General features: G+C 42.1%; 1 long non-coding RNA gene across 1 annotated transcript in view; it reads right to left on the reverse strand.

Annotated features, from left to right (window-relative positions):
* LOC105537187 overlaps nucleotides 1-745 on the reverse strand; it is a 41,492-nt gene extending 40,747 nt beyond the window's left edge. Inside the window, exon 1 of the long non-coding RNA XR_001005682.1 lies at nucleotides 297-745. This is a non-coding gene — a long non-coding RNA (uncharacterized LOC105537187). The remainder of the gene's footprint in view (nucleotides 1-296) is intronic.
* Between the last annotated feature and the right edge of the window lie 20,305 nt (nucleotides 746-21,050).

Genomic DNA, 21,050 nt, shown 5'->3' on the forward strand with positions numbered 1-21,050 from the left:
TCTCAAAGTTATGAAAATAACCTTTTCTTTAAAAAAAAAAAAAAAAAAAACCCTCCCACAGACTTGGGGAGTGACCCACTGAATGGCTTTTTCTTCTCCAAGATATGTTATCCTGAAGTCTTCAGCATGACCCCTTGTTTCTTATAAGAAGCCTAATGTCTGATTTTCCCTCAAGCAGAACGTTATTTGTTATTTTTTTGCAAAATGTTACTCTATATTATCATGAAGTTTTGGAATCCACAAAGCAGAATGAAATGTGAAATTTCCAAAATGGGAAATGAGAAGGATCTGCTCACCTGGCACAAATCCACTGGGTACCACTCTCAGCGTTCATGAATCTTAACTTCAGAAGCTTGTCAGCTGCTCAAATAATGCAGGGACCATGGGTTTTTAGTGTACTGTGGAAGTGGGGCTCACACAGTCTCATATAATATGTCGTAAGAGGGAGTGGGTTGTGCCAGGGATGTACTGACTCCTTGCAGCTCTCTCTAGTTTGTCAGTAGCGCAAGATGGCTGCTCTTGGAATGGAAGAACTTCTCTCTTAGCTGTCGTTGGTTCCTTTCTGAAAACTACTGGAAAAATGGATCCTGAGAGAATTCCTAGGTTATGCGAGGAAGATCACTAACAGATTTATTCATTGGATGATGCTACCCCTGACCAAATAGAAGGAAATCTGATGTGGCAGGAGGTGTATGTAATCCCACCCTAAGCCAGTTCCAGGTAGCCCATCAGAATTCAGTGATTATAGCCTGATTATTGCTCAGTGACCCCTCCAATCTCTGGAATCTTTTTTTTTTTTTTTTTTGCTTCCACATATATGGCCTGAGTTTCTGATTCTCAGGGTCATTGTCTAAGGACTGTGTAGGGCTCTTGAACACCTTCTTTAAGTAGCCATCTGTCAGATATAAACTTAGCAACAGGTCTGTCACCGAGGCTGAAATTCTGACATTACAGTTCCTAATGTTGGGTTAAGAAAGGAATTGCTCGTTATGAAAATGCAAACAACACCAGGAGGCTAAAACGATATTAATGTTATGTCCGTAATATTATTTTTATGGTTTGATGATAGTCTTACACCTAACCACTATATGCCTTATCTCATCTCCCTATGATAACTCAGCAAAGCATGTATTTTAAAAATAAGCAAACTGAGATTCAGAGCATTTAAGTTGCTTATTTATACATGCACATCTAGTAAGGGGTGATCCTGGAATTCAAATCCAGATCTATCTGGTTAAAAAACTGGTGAACCTGACTCCTGTGGGTTAATAAGATCCTTTCCTATCTGTTTACTAGTTGAAAGTTGTTTTGGTAAGAGAGTTAAACAGAGAGAGAGACGGAGGGAGAAAAACAGAGGGAGAAAGAGAGCGAGAGCGAGCATTGGTTACTTTAGGGTCAAGAAGACGCTAAGAGAACATGGAATGGTGCTAAAGAAAACATTACCTGGTATAGTTTCGCCTGAGATGATCTACCCTTTGGTAAGTTCTTTAGTGGTTCTTTGTGTTAGACCAAACTGCATCATTTTGTAACCCCACCCCCACCCCCTGCCATTTCATAGACCTTGGTCAAGTGAAACATTCCACGGGGGTTCGGGGCGTGAGACACATCCTGCCCAACCTCCCGACCACAAGGCACAGGAACGTCCTATCACACCCTGCTGGGAGGAAGTGCAAGGAACATCACATTCCGTGGGAACAAAGGCCAAACTGCCTCATCATGGGCATGTCTTATCAATATCATCCTGGGCAGCCAGCCATACTGCCCAGGCCCCTCCTGCCCATTGCTATAAGTACCCCAGCCTGTAAGCAGTGGTGGGCACTGGCATTAGGCTGGTCCTCCACCTCTGGAGGTCTTATGTTGGACATAAAGCCTACATTTGCTGTAGAGCTGCCACTGTCTCTCTCTCTGTATCTTTCTTTAACCCTCACCTTCCCTTCAAAACCTAGCAGTTGACTTGTAGCAGGATTCCTGAACCCTTTCCCAGGATCCCTTCTCTTGTTTTGACTGGAGCTGTTTACAGTTGGAGAGACTGGGGCTGCCAGGGTCTATAAGCAATAGCAGCCTTAGTGATGGTCAAGGCAGCAAGTGCCTCAGCTCTAAGACAGGCAGCCGTTGACTCATGCTCCTCCTGTAGATGTGCCAAAATGTGTCCAAACATGCAGGATTCTCATGCAGGAGTGTTCATGGCCCTAACTGCTCATCCACAGTCAGATGGAAAGTTTTGGTAAATTTTCCTATCTGAATTTTTTTTCAATTGCAAAGCACAGAAATTGCAACTCCAAATGGCAGAAGCAAAAAGGGATATATGGGCTCATATAACTGAAAAACCCAAGGGAACATCCTGTGGCTAGGGGTATCATTGGATGAGGAGCTTAAACAAAGTCAGCAAGTTTCTTCTCCCTGTGTTGCCTGGAACTGTCTCCTCCATACTTGTTCCTTTCCTTCTTAGAGTCCCTTCTTAGGGTCATGAGATACCTACAGCAGCTCAGATTCTATGTTGTCTCACGACAGATGCTCTAGGAAAGAGAGAACATTGTTTTCACAGAAGTCTCTGCAAAGGTCCCATAGGAGCACACTGGGACACATGCTCACCCCTGAACCGATCAGAGTAACTTAGGAAGGATGCAAGATGCTGATTGGGCTAAGGCTGGAGTCAGCCCTGCCCAAAGCACATGAATAGAAATGGGAAGAGAGAAATACATCAAAATTGCTGCCATTGGGAGAGGGATGAATGGATGCTGGAAGTCAAAAGGCAATGAATGTCCACTGAGCTGTCTGTCTAGATTTGTGGCTATCGATGAACTAAACAGGAATGTTCCAGTCTCTTCCTTGGTGTATGCTGCTAGGCTCGTATCAGTAAGTGAGGCCAATGAGGTGAGAAACAGGGATAGCCAAGACTTTCTTTGATTGCGGCTGACTCAAGTGATGTGATACTGCAGGGCCGAATTCATGCCGTGTACGGTATTGGTACTTAATGTTTAATGGTTCATCATACTTTTGTTTGTTTTGGAAAAAGAGAGTGCCTAAAACCTTGCTTCACAAAGGGTGACTCCAAGACTGACTGCATCAACTTCAAGTGAAAGCTGCTTAGAAACATGAAATCCTTGACCTCACCTCAGACCTTCTATATCCAGGAAGTTGCCTAGAGCAAGAGTCTGCAAATTTTTCTGTGAAGAGCCGAGTAATAAATATTTCAGGCTTTGCAGCCCATATGATCTCTGTTGTAACTACTCAAGTCGGCCTACTGTTAACAGCTCAAAAACAGCCCATAGACTATATGTAAACACAGGGGTGTGGCAGTGTTCCAATAAATCTTTATTTATAAAAACAGGGTGCAGGCCAGATTTGGTCCTTGGGCTGCAGTTTGCCAATTCCTGGCCAAAAGCATCTGACATCATGGCAGGAATCGAATTCACGTGGCTGTTGCCTCTGTTTGGGAGTCTACATACCCAGATGGATTATTAGAACATGATTCCAAAATAATCTGCTCATTCATTCATTTATTTCTTCGAATTGTGTTTATGGAGCACCCGCCGTTTGGGAGGCCTTTAAAATGATTGCAGGATCCTGAATTTCCTGAGTGTCTACCACATGGCAGATGCTCTTCAGAAGGCATGCGTTCTTCTGGATTTGCAGAAATGTGTGTTTGTGCAGAGCATGAGGCACTGCTGTTTTGTTAAAGACCAGCATCATTGGCAAGCAGGGTCCATTGTGCCCATCTCCCTGGGAAACCAGACACAGGCTTGGTCATGGAGAACAGAGCATCCTCAATTTGCCCGGATGCAGCTGTGAGGGGCAGAGTTGGAGGGGAGCTAACACTGCCCACCCCTCACCCCCGCAGTTCCTTCAGATCCACTTTCTTGTGCTTACTCCACAAGGGATTTCAGGCAACAGAGAGGACTCCACAAAGATAAGCCGCAAGAGCTCTGTTGCTGGATTCAGGGTCCCTCTGCGGCGACGCTATTCTCTCCCCTTTGCAGAAAATGTCAGCTCCGCTGCCTCTCCCCGGCAGCTCTCGTCTGTGTGCGTTCTTTCATTTTTCTCCAGAGATCCCTCCTGTCCAGGATGGTTTTTATTTTACATTTGAAAAAGCAGAGGCTCTGCACGGAGCCACCGAGCCTGAGTTACCAGCTCCAGGCCCAGTGCTGCTCTACAGCCTCAGCTTTTTGCCTCGGGCTTCCTAAACCTTACAGAGGGAGGGAGGGACGTTTCTTTGTGCTGCCTGTCACTCCAGCTGCTGTTCCAGCTGCTGGGTGGGTGGCCGGAGTTTCCAAACCCGCTTCCTAGCTGAGGTGAAGCAAGTTGTTACTTCGTTTTGACTATTTATCGCTTGAAAACTGTTGGCTGCACGTGCGGACCAATGACTTGCAGTTAAGTCATTGGGTCCCCAAGCCTTATGAGAAGAGAAGAGATTATTCAGTACAACCCCCTCCTCCTCATGTAGGAATGTGGGGAGTGTCCAGGCATGTGCTCTGTCATCTCCTGTGTTAGTTTAGGATCCCACTTCCTTGTCGGTTTCATCCCCTTCCTCCTATGTCCTGCCTCATTAGACTAAAAATTCACCGGTTCCTTCAGACTGCAACAGGTCTTCTTGCCTCCCCTTTCCATAACCAGAGTCAAGAGGGGCAACCGCACTGAGCCGTGGACGAGAATGGCAGGATTTCTCAGGGGTAGCCCTCATCCAGGCTCCTGGGTTTCATCAACCAGAGACACACGTTTGTTTCTATTGAAAGTTGAAAAGAGTCCTGCCACATTCTGAACCTCACGCACCCTCAAGGGAAGGTCAAGGAGTCAGCTCAGGGACCCCTGGCCTAGATGCCATAGCAGGGCACGGCATAGACGTTTTCATCAAAAATCAGCCTACATTTATTGAACATCTATGAAGCCTTCTCTTGGGGGAAGTGGGGTAGTCTGCAAAAACATCCCAGCCAGCCTCCCTGGTTTCCTCATTGCCTCCTGCCCCTGACAATCCATTCCCCACACAGAAGCCTGAGTGGGCTTTTTAAAACATAAATCATATCATTCTCTTGCTGGAAACCTCCAAGGGTTCCAATTGCACTTAAACTAAAATCCATACCCTTTGTTCATTTTTCGGTTGGGTTGTTTGTCTTTTTCCTGCCAATCGGTAAGAGCCTTTTGTAGATTAGAGATACCAGTCATCCGTACTGCAAACATTCTTCTCAAATCTGTTATCTTCAGACTTTGTATATAACATCTTTGTCGTATAAAAGTTTTACATTTTTATAAATTCAAATAGGTCCAGCTTTTCCTTTATGGCTTCTGAATTTTCTGACTTAAGATGGATACCCTTCGTAATACGATCGCACCTTATCACATCTGGATTTTTCTTCTAAGAGGTTTCTGTTTTACATTGAAGTCCTTATTCTATCGGGAATTTATTTCTGTATTTGGTCAGAAATGGGGGACTACTTTATTTCCCTCTGAATCAGAGGTTGACACACTATGGCCCACAGGCCAGCTGCCTGTGTTTGTAAATAAAGTTTTATTGGAACACAGCCATGCCCATTCATTTATGTATTGTCTAGCTCTGCTCTCACACCATAATGGCAGAGTTGTGTAGTAGCAGCAGAGACCGTAATGTTTTAGACCAAAGTCTAAGCAAGCTTGTCCAACCCGCAGCCCATGGCTGCATGCAGCCGGGGATGGCTTTGAATGTGGCCTGTCACAGATTGGTAGACTTTCTTTAAACATGAGATCTATGCATGGACTTTCGTTTTTTATTTATTTTTAGCTTATCAGCTATTGTCATTGTTAGTGTATGTTATGTGTGTCCCAAGACAATTCTTCTTCCAATGTGGCCCAGGGAAGCCAAAAGATTGGATATCCCTGGTCTACAATATTTACTATCTGGCTCCTTATAGAAAAAGCTTGCCAACCTCTACTCTAGATGACTAGTCATTGGTGCCAGCCCATTTTTTTTTTTAAATAAACCACTTTCTGCCCTCTGAAATGAAATTCTGTCTTTGTAATAGATGAAATTTGAATGTATCCTAAGATCTTTCCCAGAATTTTTCCATTCTTTTCCCCTCATCTCTTTGTTTCTCTCTCTCTCTGCCCAAACCACTTAGATTTGATTACTGTGGCTTTATATACAGGTAGTCATATCCCTCATCACAATTTTTATTTTTCATGCTTTTTGTAGCTGTTCATAAAATTACCCTACCATCAGAATCTAAGATATTTTTATCCATTTCCAAAAATAATGAAAATCTTACTGGAATTCTAATTAGAATATCATTAAGTTTATATGTGTTTTCTGGGAAGAAAAGGTATCTTACAGTAGTAAGTCTTTCTATCTGAGAAAATATCTATTGGTTTAGTTCTTGTTTGGGCATCTTTCAGTAAGATTTTATAGTTTATTCATATAGGTCTGCATCAGTCAGGGTCTGGAGAAAGAAACCACACCAGTAATTTAAACAGGGAACATTTATGTAAGATTTTAACTAGTAAAATAGTGGTTAACTACTAAAAGAGTTAAAAAGAAGACTCTAAGGAAGATAGGAATAGTAAATGCAAAAAGCAGCCACTATATCTAGGACTGAAAGACAGCAAGCAAAGATAGAATAGAGAACCCAGGATTGAAATTCAGACCTCACTGGTGAGGATATAGTGACCCCAGGAATATATAACTCTAGGTCCAAGTTCCTTTTGTAGAAATGGGGTCTCAGGTTTCCCAGTCTGGTCTCAAACTCCTGGGCTCAAGTCATCCTCCCACCTCGGCCTCCCAAACAGTTGGGGATTACAGGTGTGAGCCCCTGCACCTGACCACCAAAGCTCCTCTTATGTTAAATTTCTAAGTATTTTTAAAGTTTTTAAAACCTTTTAATCTCTTGTCATGTTTTCCCATTCTCATTTCTGGGTGCTTAACCCTAGTGAAGAGTGAAGCAATTGATTTTTGTGTATTTATCTTTACTATCGTTACTGAGTTGTCTAATTTATTTGGCTAGTGTTTCATTAGAGTCTCTTGGGCTTTCTAGGTATTCAGATATATCAACACAAAAGTGAGAATTTTATCTACGTTTCTCAATATTGATGCCGGTGATTTTATTTTGTTTTGTCAGTGCATTTCACTGGTTTCTCAGATAATGTAACTTTAGCAAGTTATCTATTCTACTGAGTTCTTTAAAAAATATTGAATTCCCTCTGTTCTTATTTTTGTCTTGTAAATATGTCTAATTCTGAGAGATGTGTATGGATACTCCAACTCTTACTTTCATTAAAATCTTGTATTTTAAGCTCTTTTTTCCCTTATATATTTAACTGTCATGTTGTATGGTGCATACAGGTTTATGGATATTATATCTCCTGTATCAGCTGTGCTTTTTAACATTATATAATGTCATTCTCCATTCTGTTGTATACCTTCAACCTTAAATTTCATTCTTTCTGATGTCCACATTGCTACTTTTGCTTTCTCTTTTGCTTGGTTATGCTTCATCTATACTTTGCATTTTCACCCTCCTTTGCCAGTTTTCATTGCAGAATCAATTAATGTAGCTATACTCTAGAGTTCCTCCAGGAGCTTCACAGTTACTGTGTTTTTAGTCTCCAAAATTTCTGATTGTTGTTTCCAGTGACTCTCAGTAGCCCTGGATGCTCCCTTCAGTCAGAAGTAAGCATTGCACATACACTGTGCAATTTCCATCCTAATTTACCCCCTGAATTGGAACAGGAATTAGTGCCCTACAGAGTAGGATAAGTACTTTAGCAGTGGACCCCAAATAAGACTCCACCCTTTGTCCCTTATTACCTTGGACATGCCTGACTTTATTTTTGCTCGTGTTGACCCAACCTCTTGCTTCATGCCAAGACAGAAATGACCAGCAGGGTCCTCTTCCTTTCTGCTTACATTAATACGTTCCATGCATTGAGTTCTGGCTCTGCGGAGATAACTTTGCCTGCTCTATACACATTGTCTTACTTCATTCTCAGAAGAATCCTGGGGAATATATTACTGTCTCTGGTATGTGGGTGAAGAGAGTTAGGTAGCCTGCCTATGGAGACATAGCCTGTAAGTAGCAGAGGTGGAACTTGGCTTTTATTCCATTTTATCTTGTATACTGCTTTTCCATTGTCCAGAGACTGCCAGCCCACAATACAGTGCTGAAATTGGGGCTTGTGGGGTGATAGATTGGGGCTTGTGCTGAGATTGGGGCTTGTGGGTCAACAGAAGCAGAAAGCCACGGCATTCCAGAATGACCCAATAATGGCTACTTACCAACTTTAGCAGACTTCACTATAACCTGTACTTGCCCTTAATACCTTTACTCCTCCGTGACTGTATTATCATTAAACATCTGAAAATTCAGTAAAAACATCATAAAAATATTTGGGATTATGCAGATATAAAGGTATAGAAATCTCATCTCCCCCTCCCCAACATGCCGTTGACAGATCTTCCTTCATGGGATCATCAGAATCATCCACACACTGAGTTCTTGGGACTGTACGAAACACTAGCATAAAAGAACCTCAAGGTGTACTGTCTTCTTCCTTGAGAGTTTTACACTTCAGTTAGAACATGTGCCCCCAAAAGAACAATCTTAAAAAGGTAGATGGCATGAAGCATGGGAAGGTACTACAGTAAGTATCTCGGAAGGTCAGAGGTGATATTCTCCCAGGGAAAGATTTAAGGGGATAACGCACTTGAGCTTGGCATAAAGGGAGATAAGAAACTGAGCAAGTGAAAAGAAAATTCTGAGATGAGAGCAATGAGAGCCAAAGCATGGGGGGAGGAATATGTCACATGGAGAAGGAACAGAGAGCAGACCAAGTTGGTCAAGGACGAGGGTTATGGTGGAAGAGAATACTGAGGTTAGTTTGGTGCAGATCAACCTCTGGTGAAAGACTTTGGCCCTTATCTTGCAGGAAGCAAGAAGCATGTCTTTTATCTTAGATTTATCTGTACGTATTTTTATATATTTTTTTAACCTTTAGCATTTAACCTTTAGAATTTCTTAGAACAGTGAAACCAGGTACTCAAGAGTTGCTTAGAGATAGTAATTTCACAGTGGCATACCTGGTGGATTGGAGTGGTGTCAGAAAAAGCAGTTTAGTAACCATGTGGAACAAAAACAAATATTTTACAAAAGAAAAACCTTAAAGGGTCAATCATTTGCGGGAGAGGAATGATTAGCTTTATGTGTTATCAAGTAAATGCAAATTAAAACAACTATGAGTTACCCTTCCTTACTCCAGAAATGCAAAAAGATTTTAAAGTAACGATATTCCATGTTGTCAGAGGAAGCACGTTGACTCTTTCATAGGCTGTTAGTGGGAGTACCAGACCTTTCAGGAAAGAAATGTGGACCATGCTTTCCCAAAATACCTGAGCCCTTTGACCTATTAGCTCCATCTGATGAATTAATCCTAACCAAGGACATAAGAATGTGTATAACATTTTTAAATACAAAAATCTCCATTGCAGCATTATTTGTAATAGGAAAAAAAAAAAAAAAACCGGAGTCACTTAAATGTTAAGGGATAGGGATTGGTGAAATGAATGGTGGTGCCATGATGGTATGTTCATATGGCTGAGTACCATGTAGCTACTAAAAGTGATGTCTGTGAATGGCGGCTGAGATGGAAAGATGTGCATGAGACAGTGTGCTCATCTTTACACATTGATTTCCAATACCACCTCTGTCATGAAGCAGGCATCTAAATGTGCAAGGGTCTGTTTCTGTCTCTCAGTTCTATTCCATTGATCTAGTTGTCCATCTCTGTGCTGATATTGTCTTAATCACTATGGCTTTATGGTAAGTCTTAATACCTGGTAGGTCTGAGTCCTCCTCGATGGTCACTATGTGCGGGACAGATTTGGGCAAGGGGGACAGAGTGAAAGCAGGGAGACCACTGGGGGCACTGCTATAGGAATCAAAAGTAGCCATGGGCCGAGCATGGTGGCTCATGCCTGTAATTATAGCACTTTGGGAGGCTGAGATGGGTGGATCATTTGAGATCAGGAGTTCGAGACCAGCCTGGCCCACATGGCAAAACCCCATATCTACTAAAAATACAAAAATTAACCAGGCATGGTGGCGTGCACCTGTAATCCCAGCTATTCAGGAGGCTGAGGCAGGAGAATCACTTGAATGTGAGGGATGGAGGTTCCAGTGAGCCAAGATGGTGCCATTGCACTCCAGTCTGGGCAACAGAGTGACTCTCTCTCTCAAAAGAAAAAAAAAGAAAAGAAAAAAAGTAGTCATGGTAGTGAAAATGTTTCTGAAAAAATTGGAAAAATTGGAGTTACTATTTTGCAAAGCCCAGGATATTAAAGGGCAATAATTAGAAGGTCTTATCCCAATATATTGGCAGCTTAGTAAAATGTCTTAGATCATGGAGCAACTCTCCAACCAGTTTTATAATTATCAAGACAGAGAAGTCAGTTGCTCAGCAGGACATCAAATGTAAGGTGGGTCATCTATGTCGTCCATTGACACCGAGGATGCACATCCTCCTCTTCACAACTGCCACATTCCATCCGCCTCTCAACCACACTTCCTGGAAAGCGTAAATCTTCTCCTACAGTTGTTGCCCTTATAAACACCATGAATTAAGATTTCAACATTGACTCCAGCCAATGATGCAAAAAGCACGACGTGGCTGCTCACACAACAAACATGAAAGAGTCCCAGATGGCTGTGCCTTTTTAGAAGAACTAATCAATGATTTCAAGGGATTTCCTTCCTTTCATGAAAATGAAATGAATTAAAGTTCAGCAAGTAGTTGGTAGAAGCCTTGCTGACGTGGCTGAAAAATTCTATGGACGAGCTGAGTAAAGGTCAGAGAGTGAAAATGGTCCAGAACCTTTAAGAATTTTTCAAGCATTTTCTACAGTGTTAAAGAATTGTAACAAGTCAGTAATAACCTTCTTAAATTTGAACTGTTCTAGGATTTAAAACTGTACTTCAGCAATTATGATCCAGCAACAGTTTAGAAAACTTAATTCTATAATATATAAAACTGCTGATTCTATAACAAAAAAATTATATAAAATCTAACATAAAAAGGCAGCTGTCTATATTGTTTAAAAGAAACCAATTGAAGAATAAGCCATAACTTATCTCAAAGTTACCTGTAGTGGGAAGGAGGAGGAATAGGATAGCCATGATGGCAAGGAGACAGACTTCTCTGAATATACCTTGTTTTGTACATTTGACGTCGGACATATGTAGATATTTACAGAGATATAAACCAAAAGTAAAATTTAGAAAGCCATCCTTCAAATCAAAATCAACGTGAAATAAATGAACCCAACAGTATATCCAGTGGATGGCATGATCACAGAGAAGGACCCATCTAAATTATTTTAAAGCATAGTAATTTGGTGTACATCCTTAAGGACAAAAAGACCTATAAAAAACAGTAAGCTGCTTTCAGTAATGATGTCCGATGGTTGGATTTCTGTTTTTCTGGGACTATTGGGTGTCTAGTATGGGATAAAGCAAATAAATATTTAGATTATTGTCATGGATAATTGAAATTATTTTAGCATGAAGAAAAGGAGATATAGCTGAAGGATCAATGAAGTTAAATAAAAACTTGTAACTCTGAATTTGAATTTGAATGAGAAGTGTCAGTATAAACTTATAATGTATTTTATCTTAAATATCTATAAATGCCTATATAGTTAATTTTATATATTACATAGAGTGTATGTGTGTCTACAATTTTTGCTGTGTTCACTGAAAAGGCTTGGAAAGGGTGACTAACCCATTAGTAGTGACCAACCCTAACATCTAAATTATGGTTTCTAAATGCTATTTCTCACTAAAAGGGCCCAGGGCTTTTTGGAGAAATGGCTAGTTTCAAATCTCAGGAAGGAAGTACACAAGATGAGCCTGGAACATTTTGTCACATCGAAAAGCAAGGATGCATGAGTCAACTTGAAGTGCCATTAGCCAAAGACGACACAAAATGATTATCAAAAGTAATAACTACCATGAATTTCAATGGATTGAACGCACAGATCAACTATGTTTCAATCATGAGTTTATAATGATTCAGAATGAATAAACGAAAACCAAAACCTCAAGGTAACCAAATAGGGGAAAATTTCTCTTTATAGAAGTATTCTAGCTTTATTAAAAAGGGGGAAGAAGAAAAGGAGAAGGAGGAGGAAGAGAAAGAATGATAGAATTAAAAGATGCCCATTTTGTGAACCTTAAATAATTAACGGGTATAAGCAATGATTATAAATAACTGTTCACATCAAGAAAAGAGATGCAAGCAGGCAATGAAATCCCCTGATAGAGATCCATACCATCACCTATGACACAATCTTGCCAAAGAAGTTAACCTGGTCAAGCCATTGCATCTAACCACCAATTTGCCAGAGAAAAAGGAGACAGCAGAACATGTAAACACCACTGTAAGAATGCAATCTGCAAAATCAGTGTGTGAAACTTTATAGCTCTCATGACCCAATTTCTTCGACAACAGTTTTTTTAAAAATCCCGGACAAAAAGAGATTGAAAGTTCACCACATTGATTAAAGAGACTTAAAAAGACCTATCAACCATCGTAATGTATGGGCCTTATTAGACCCTAATTCAGGCGTCAAAAGTAAAATGTACAGGACAATCAGAGAAATTTAAATACTGCCTGGATGTTTGATGACATTAAGGGAATCTTTTTAGGTGTAATCATGGTATTTTGGTTATGTTTTTAAACTGTATCGCTGTGTTTTAGAGATGCATGCTGAAATAGTTACAGATGAAATTTTAAGTCTGAGATTTGCTTCAAAATAATAAAGTAAAGGGGAGTGGGAGGAATAGATGAACCAAGACTGGCCTTGAATGGCCGATGACCAGACTGGCCTTGATCATTGTGGAAGCTAAGTGATGAATACATGGTGGCTTGTTATTTTCTATAATGAAAAAAAATCTAAGTTATAATTTGTATAATTTCCTATACTATACAATTATATATGTTTGTATATATGTTTAAAAATTCCAAACAAGTCATTCTTTAAGAAATAACCTACCTGCTCTCTTTTGCTTCACATTGTTCCCGTCGCCGGCTCCCTCATTTTCTCCGCTAACTGCTTTTCTTGCCTCTGCATTGATGGACCTGCAGAAGGGCTGGAGGATCTGGCAAATCTGCTGCATCCCAATTTACCCTATGCATGCTGCATTCCATCCCCGTTCTCATCCCGAGAGTGCACATACTATGTAGCTTTGATTTTTGCAGATCCCGTCAATCTCGTGTGCAATAACATAGCGTTTATTTTAGCAGCATAACTTTCTTCAATAGCTTTGTGAGTCATTTGAGTCCAAAGTTTGCACAATCATTAATAGTCTGAAGGGTTAACTCAAAATTTCCAGTTACATTTTCTTGTATTGTGTAGGAAAATCGTATATCATAGGAATGTCAGAGATGGGAGTTTGTGAAGCCCTCTTTGTAAATTTCTAAACCAAAGACATATTGAGAGGCATGGCCTGAGGCACAGAAGGAGAATTTTATCATGTACCGCCTCATTTTGTTCTTTGAACACAGATAATCTTGTGCACCTGTCCTTAGCAGAACCTATACTTTCTGCTTTCAGTTTTCTTCAGCAATCCAGTTCATTTTGTGGTAGCTCGGTTTTCTAGCTAGCAGGAGTTGAACTGGAAGGCAACAGGACCCCAGGGAGTTTCCACATCCTGATCTGCTAAGACTCTTGGGGGTCACTCCTGAAGGAATCTCTCGTGGACAGGACACTATCAAGAGGCTCTTCCATATTGCCTCCACAAAGATCCATTTCCTGAGGACCATTTGCCGCAGCATGCTCATTGACCTAGGGGTCAGTGGGGGGAGAATGCAGTTAGTCTCTGCCTATCTGATCCATCTCACCCAAAACTCCTGACCTGAGAGCAATGTTTCATAAAACACAGCACAATTCAGCCAAAGGGCTAGGGAGTGAATAGCTACCCAACTGGTGAGAAAGTAGAAGGTGAAAAGCAGTCTGACAATTTCTCTCTCTTAAAGAAAATGGATCTGGAGACTTTGGAACCACTCCACCCCCACGCCCCACCACCACGCCCCACCACCACCACCCCACAAACTTAAGTCCCCAGGCCCAGGTGTCTCTAATTCTTCACACTGGAAAAGTTAGAAGTCTCAGGACCAGTGGCAACTACAAGTGTGTCTCTGGATGTTCAACTCGTTAAACTCTGTGAAAGCAATTTGACAGCATCTGGGATGTGTTTTGTCATTAGGGGTGGGGATTGGGACTGTTATTTATTTTAGCCAGGAAGAGGTGTGTGTGAAGGTGTCTGCATGCGAGGGTGTATGTTTCGGATGTAGGTGTCACTGAGTTTGTGTTAATGGATGAGTGTGAGCTTTTTGAGGGTTTCATTACTATTTTTGTTTTGTGTCGGCCCTCTGAAGAAATCCCCCTAAGCCCCAGGACTTTGATTCATCTGGAAATTCTGTGCTTCTCTCCAATGTCACTGGAATCATCCAAGGTCCTGTCCTTCTTCAAAATCATGGGCCATTTTGGCGGTGGTTATTCTGAGCAGCCAGAGAAAATCATCTCTGAAATTTACATTTTCCCTTCCTTCTACCTAGAGGAGCAGGTTGTCATTCTAATTAAACAACAACTTTATTACACGATGCAAGGAATAAAACCTTTGAATTAACTTTGACTAAATTCTAGTTTGAATAAAGTCTTGCAAATAATTACTTGAGTATAAATTATTTACCCATTAATTCTTTATTTGAATTTGGGGAAATTCAAATACGTTTTCTGGCAAGAGCTTCATGATAAATGACTTGTGTAATTAGTAGTAAACGTGTTATTCTTATAATTTCTAATGTATAATAAGCAGAGCGCAGACATTTCTGTCTCACATGTTCCTTTTCAACCCTTTATCGCCCTTAAAAAAAATCTTGTTTAATAGATCACAGACATGATCTTTTAAACTGTTTTCAGTAGTTATGCAAAATCTTCACAAAAGTACTGGTAGGCGGACTACAGGGACTTCTGGACTTTAATCAGCCATGAGAGTAGACAGGATTTAGAAGTCATTTCTCAACTCGGGATCACCTGCAGAAAATGAAAAAGTCCCAGGGAAGACTGCTGAGTATAAAATGCCATTGTGTACATAGACTTTTATGGACTCTGAAAAGCCCTTTGACTCCTTGGAAATAGAAGCTATGCTGGAAGTGGAAAGAGTAGAAAAATTCGCGTGACATGTGCATGTGAACGCAGCACTGATGTTTAGGCTTGAAAAAGAGTGGAGAGGTCCAGGAAGGGGGCTCATAGCCACTGAAAATCTTAACTGCTCGCCCAGAGGGGCTGGGCCGAGACCTTGAATGGGAGGGAAAGGGCATCGCGATCAGCGAGAGAGACTTTGAACTATTTACCAGCGACATTGACTTCAGGGCCCCAAACCAGGCAGCAATAAACCAGGAAGTGGAGAAAGGTATGAAAAATGGGCTTAGCATGAGGATGAAGAAACCATATTTAAAGGAAGCATGATAAAGGATAACTCCTGTTCCATAGATGATGCCTCTGTGAGCCTCACTAGTGCTTGCTGCAGCAAACCAAGATGGGCTGAGGGGTACACACTGTGTACCAGTTTCTGTTGGTGGAGGGAGCTTCCTGCCCTGCCTGTGCCACTTCTTATCATTTAACACTGGGCAACTCACTTAACTTACTTGGGCCTTGGTTTCTTTACCTATACAATTGGAAGTTGGCAGGAGGCAGAGGTTGCAGTGAGCTGAGTTCGCACCACTGCACTCCAGCCTAGGTGATAGGGCGACTCTGTCTCAAAAATAATAATAACAAAAAGTAAAAAATTTGGGGTTGGAATGACTGACCTTAAGAACCCTTGCATGTGCAACATTCTACAATTCAATGATGAGGTCTTTTTGTTTTGAGATGGAGTCTCGCTCTCTCGCCCAGGCTGGAGTGCAGTGGTGCGATCTCTGCTCACTGCAACCTCCACCTCCTGGGTTCAAGTGATTCTCCTGCCTCAGCCTCCTGAGTAGCTAGGACTACAGGCACTCACCACCATGTATTTGTAGTAGAGACAGGTTTTCACCATGTTGGCCAGACTGGTCTTGAACTCCTGGCCTTGGGTGATCCACCCACCTTGGCCTCCCAAAGTGCTGGGATTACAGCCATGAGCCACCACACCTGACCGATGATTAGGTCTTAAGAGAGAAAAACTTGGCTTCCCAAAAGGATTCCAATCAGGAGAGCATCATCTCAAAGAGCTTCTTTGCTCCCTTCATTCCCAAGCATCTTGCACCTCTGGGTTGTCAACCACCCATACATCCATCACAGATTGTCCGGAAAACAGGGAAGAACCCATTACGTCCGAGATGACTGGAAAAAGAGAAAGTGAAGGACAGACCTGTGGCCAGTGAGGCATATATCGGTTGAGTTTTTAAGCAGTCAAGTACCAAAAGAAAGGAGCCAGCGGCCTCCATGGCAGTCCAGGATGGCCGTTTGATTGGATCAGGATGGTGAGTGGTGCATGGCACCATGGGGACAGAAGCCTTCTGCAGTTGACCGTCATAACCTGGTAATCACACTGACAGTCCCGGGATATATAGTAGGTTGAAAATTACCGCCTGGAAACTCGAGTTGAGCTTACATCATGTTATGGGGTTAGCACATGGGCTTTACTGGCCCCCAGCTAGCCACTCCAGGGAGCGCTGAGCTTCCTATTCATGTTTATGTGCCACCCAAATGACACCCCATTAATGGCACATGCATGTGCCAGCTTTGCCTTGTCACCACTGCCCTGAAGCTCTCAAATGTCTTAAACCTGCCTCCCCATATGCTCAAACCTTCATTAATACTTTTGTTCAGGGAGGACACAGTCTGCTAAAAAATAAAAAGTAAAAAAATTAAATGACTTTGACGAGAGGATGCATGTGACTTGTTGGATGTGGCCATTCTGTCACTCCCGAAGCTGACACCCAGGTGACAGTGCAGCTGAGTTACAGCGGCATGTGCCAGGTGGCGTGAAAGCCATCACCTTATGATCAGTTTTCTCCGTGGATTGAGGTGTTTCCAAAGAAAGGCTGCTGTGGTATACCCATTCTCACTGGCACTGGTCTGTTCTGGTTATGTGGCAGCAAGAAGCCGGAAGACTGGGGGCGGGAGGCACGGACCTTAGTGTGAAAACTTTGGCCTTGACATCACAGTTGCAGGTGAGGAATCGTTCCATGTCTAGTGGTATAAAAGGGATCTTTTGTGTGCCTGGAGCCATATCGCAAACAGTGTGACCAAGTGATATATTGAAACAATTTCATAGGTGAGTTTCAAAAGATTGGCCCTGCAAATATGCCTTGACTATAATCTTGAGAGAGATGAGAGAAAGGACCATCCTAATTCTAAGTAATTAAGCTTAGTGTTCTTATATTAAAGAATATCTTTGCCGGGCACGGTGGCTCAAGCCTGTAATCCCAGCACTTTGGGAGGCTGAGACGGGCATATCACGAGGTCAGAAGATCGAGACCATCCTGGCTAACACAGTGAAACCCTGTCTCTACCAAAAAAAATACAAAAAAACTAGCCAGGCGTGGTGGCGGGCGCCTGTAGTCCCAGCTACTCGGGAGGCTGAGGCAGGAGAGTGGCGTGAACCCGGGAGGCAGAGCTTGCAGTGAACTGATATCTGGCCACTGCACTCCAGCCTGGGCGACAGAGCCAGACTCCGTCTCAAAAAAAAAAAAAAAAAAAAAAGAATATCTTTGGCTTGTTAGCACAATCAGAATCACCTTGAATTTTTTAATAACACAGAAGCACAGCCTTGCCCTCCTGATCCAAATCTTCAGGAGCAAGAGCCGCCAGAATCTATAGTTTTAGCAGGCTCACAGGTGGTCCTGGTGCATAGTTAGGATTGAGAACCGTTGGCCTGCTGTTTTGTGGTGGAGCCGGACTTTTTCATCCAACAGCTTGTTTGTTTCTTCCTATAACCTGTGAGGCAGGAATGGTCTTCATTTTACTGATGAGCAATCAGAGAGGCTCAGAAAGTTCCACTGTATTCCCCAAGACCACAGATTGTAGCTAAAGCAGCCTCGATTCCCACCACAGGTGCTGGCTTCATCGGCATTCGATTTGTGCATTTGCAGAGATTCTGGTGCTTAGACACCCAGTGCTCAGTTCAATGCTCTGCTGTCACCATCTTGAAGTCCTTAATGTTTTTTGACAAGGACACCACATTTTACTTTGCAATGGACCATGGAAATTATGTAGCCAGTTCTGCTGCCTAGACCTGTGCACTGTATTGTTTCAACCCTACTAAATCCATGCTGGCGAGTAGAAAGTATTTCTCTCCAAATCGAACCCCAGCCCTGGAGTTGTTAGCTTAAGTGTGCTAGAATGGCATTTCAGGAGACAACGACAATAGAGAATAATGCTTTCATTTATTGAGCACTGTGTTCTGAGCTTTTCTTATTCATCTCAGTCCTCACAGAAACCTAATATAATTACTGTCACCATACTATAGGTGAGGACACCAAGGCAGAGAAGTCACAGAGGTCACATTGTATCTGTCTGTGACAGTGGATTCTGGAGATGGTTTTCCCAGATTCCAATCTCAGCTCTGCCATTTATCAGCTGTGTGACCTTAGGCAAGTCACTTGACATCTCTGAATTTCAATTTCCTTACCAGTAAAATGGGGCTGGTAATAATTGCCTCCATGAGTTAATTGTTTCAAGAATTAAATGAATTAATGTGGACAAAGTGCCTAGCACATAATAGATACTCAGTGAATATTGGGTCCGTTAACAACCTTTGCACTGAAGAATATTACCCATTACAGACCGAAATAGGTATTTAAATGGTACCTTACTTAAGGATCTGAAGTGTTTTCACAGCACTGGATAATATAGTCAAGGTGCAATTAGCCATACATTATAATATTTTTAAGTGATTCAAGTGACACTTCTTACGTCTAAGTGTAATCTTTCCCACTTTAGCATTTATCATAGTTTAATAACTACTGAATGCTGTTGAATTAAAATACGATTCTGTCTGGGGATATGTTGACCCTTAGCATGATAAAACTCATCCAAGGCTCAGCTAGAGCCTAGAAAAAAAGCTCACCACAGCCACTGAATTCACACACTCTTTGGAAGCACAAGAAAAGACCATAAGTAAAATGGGGAGCCTGTGACCTTTGGAAAACGAGGCGGCTTCACACCTACACAGGCTAGGAGCTTACTCATATCATGATATTTCTGTCATATTTTACAGTGGGTTTTTGGTTTGCAGCTCTTCCATACTTCATTAATTCATTTAATCTGCGCAACAACCTGGGTGATAAAAGGGGATGTAGTGTTAAGAGCTTTGCAGCTGGGCGCCGTGGCTCATGCCTGTACTTCCCCAGCACTTTGGGAGGCCAAGGTGGGTGGATCACCTGAGGTCAGGAGTTCGAGACCAGCCTAGCCAACATGGTAAAACCCTGACTCTACTGAAAATAAAAATAGTTAGCCAGGTGTGGTGGCACATGCCTGTAATCCCAGCTACTCGGGAGGCTGAGGCATGAGAATCGCTTGAAAACCCAGGAGGTGGAGGTTGCAGTAAGCTGAGACCATGCCACTGCGCTCCAACCCGGGCAACAGAGTAAGACTCTGTCTCAAAAAAAAAAAAAAAAAAAAGACCTTCCTTAATTATTACCTCTATGTATACGCCGGAGTAGACCTACTACGTGCTTGTATCTTGTGTTTGGTGCCGTACATACATTCACTCACGGAGTTCTCATATGACTTGCATGATAAGTAAGGCCACCCATTTTACAGATGAGAGGAATGAGGCTCAGAGGATGCTGTTGATTTGCCTGGTGGCAGAGGTATTCAAGCCCAATGTAGGCTGGCCAGCATCTGTAATCCTTAATTCCTTTTATTCTTTCCACACCCACAGCCACACGATTTTCTTGTTCTTTGATGGAAAGGGAGAGAAACCAAGCATGTGGGAGGTGGCCAGTAAACATTTGGTGACTGAAGGACTATGAACTGGACCAGAATAGCACCAGAATGTTTTCATGTCTCTGTGAGCCGGCTTGAACACAAGACCCAGGCAAATGTACCATCATTTTTAATTATTCAAAAGCCGTGGAACATTTGTTTTTCTAAGTGGCTATTTTTCTTTGTTGCATATTGTTCTTTCTGCTGCATGCTGTGAAGTGTGCCATCTTGATATAAGGGCATGTGGTCTTCTGGGCGGTGAGCCATCTTGGTTCATCAGCCTCATGGGATCTCTTTCTGCCTTGAATACCTCAGATTGCTCCCAAAGCCATGGATCTCGATTTTCCCATGACCATGCACTGGGCGGGATTTAATGTTTCGTAAAGTCCTATGCAGTTCCTGAAATGATTTTTGTAAGAGATTCCTTCGCTCCTCAGAAGTGTTCCCTAGTGAGGGAGAACCGGGAAGAACTGGGAGAGCAGATGAAAATTACTCACTGTGCGAGAGAAAGTGTGTGTGTGCCTGTGTGTGAGTGCGTATGAGTGTGTCAGCATTGACTCCAGCAGAGGGAATGCCTGGGCCCGCACACAAATCATTTGTAATGTGGGTCATCAGAATGTTGGGAGTTAGATGTTAGGCAAAAATACTTTTTAGTTATTTCAAAGAACTTTAGAATCCCAACCAAAAATGAACACTCTTTGTGGTACAATGATTCAAACTTTCCTCTATAGTCTTGATGTGATCATAGACCCTTTTAGGAAGTAATGAAATCTTGGAGCTGTCACCTCATCTCAGGAAAAATTGACCCATGCATTGCATGCAGACACACACGCATGTGCACACACACACTTTTGCTGACAATATCACGTAATTAATGGGATTTGTGGGCTACTCTGGAACCATTGCTCCGTGGACTTGTTTATCTCTCTCTCTCTCTCTCTTTTGTTTTTTTTTTTTTGGTTTTGATTTTGTATTTTTGTAGAGACAGGGTCTCACTAGGTTGCCAAGGCTGGTCTCAAAATCCTGGGCTCAAGCAATCCTCCTACCTCAGCCTCCCAAAATACTGGGACTATCAGTGTGAGCCACCATGCCCAGCCCCTGTCTTTCTCTTTTCATCTAT

The sequence above is a fragment of the Mandrillus leucophaeus genome, unplaced genomic scaffold (assembly GCF_000951045.1).
Source record: "Mandrillus leucophaeus isolate KB7577 unplaced genomic scaffold, Mleu.le_1.0 Scaffold17, whole genome shotgun sequence".
In the NCBI taxonomy this organism is placed as follows: domain Eukaryota; kingdom Metazoa; phylum Chordata; class Mammalia; order Primates; family Cercopithecidae; genus Mandrillus; species Mandrillus leucophaeus.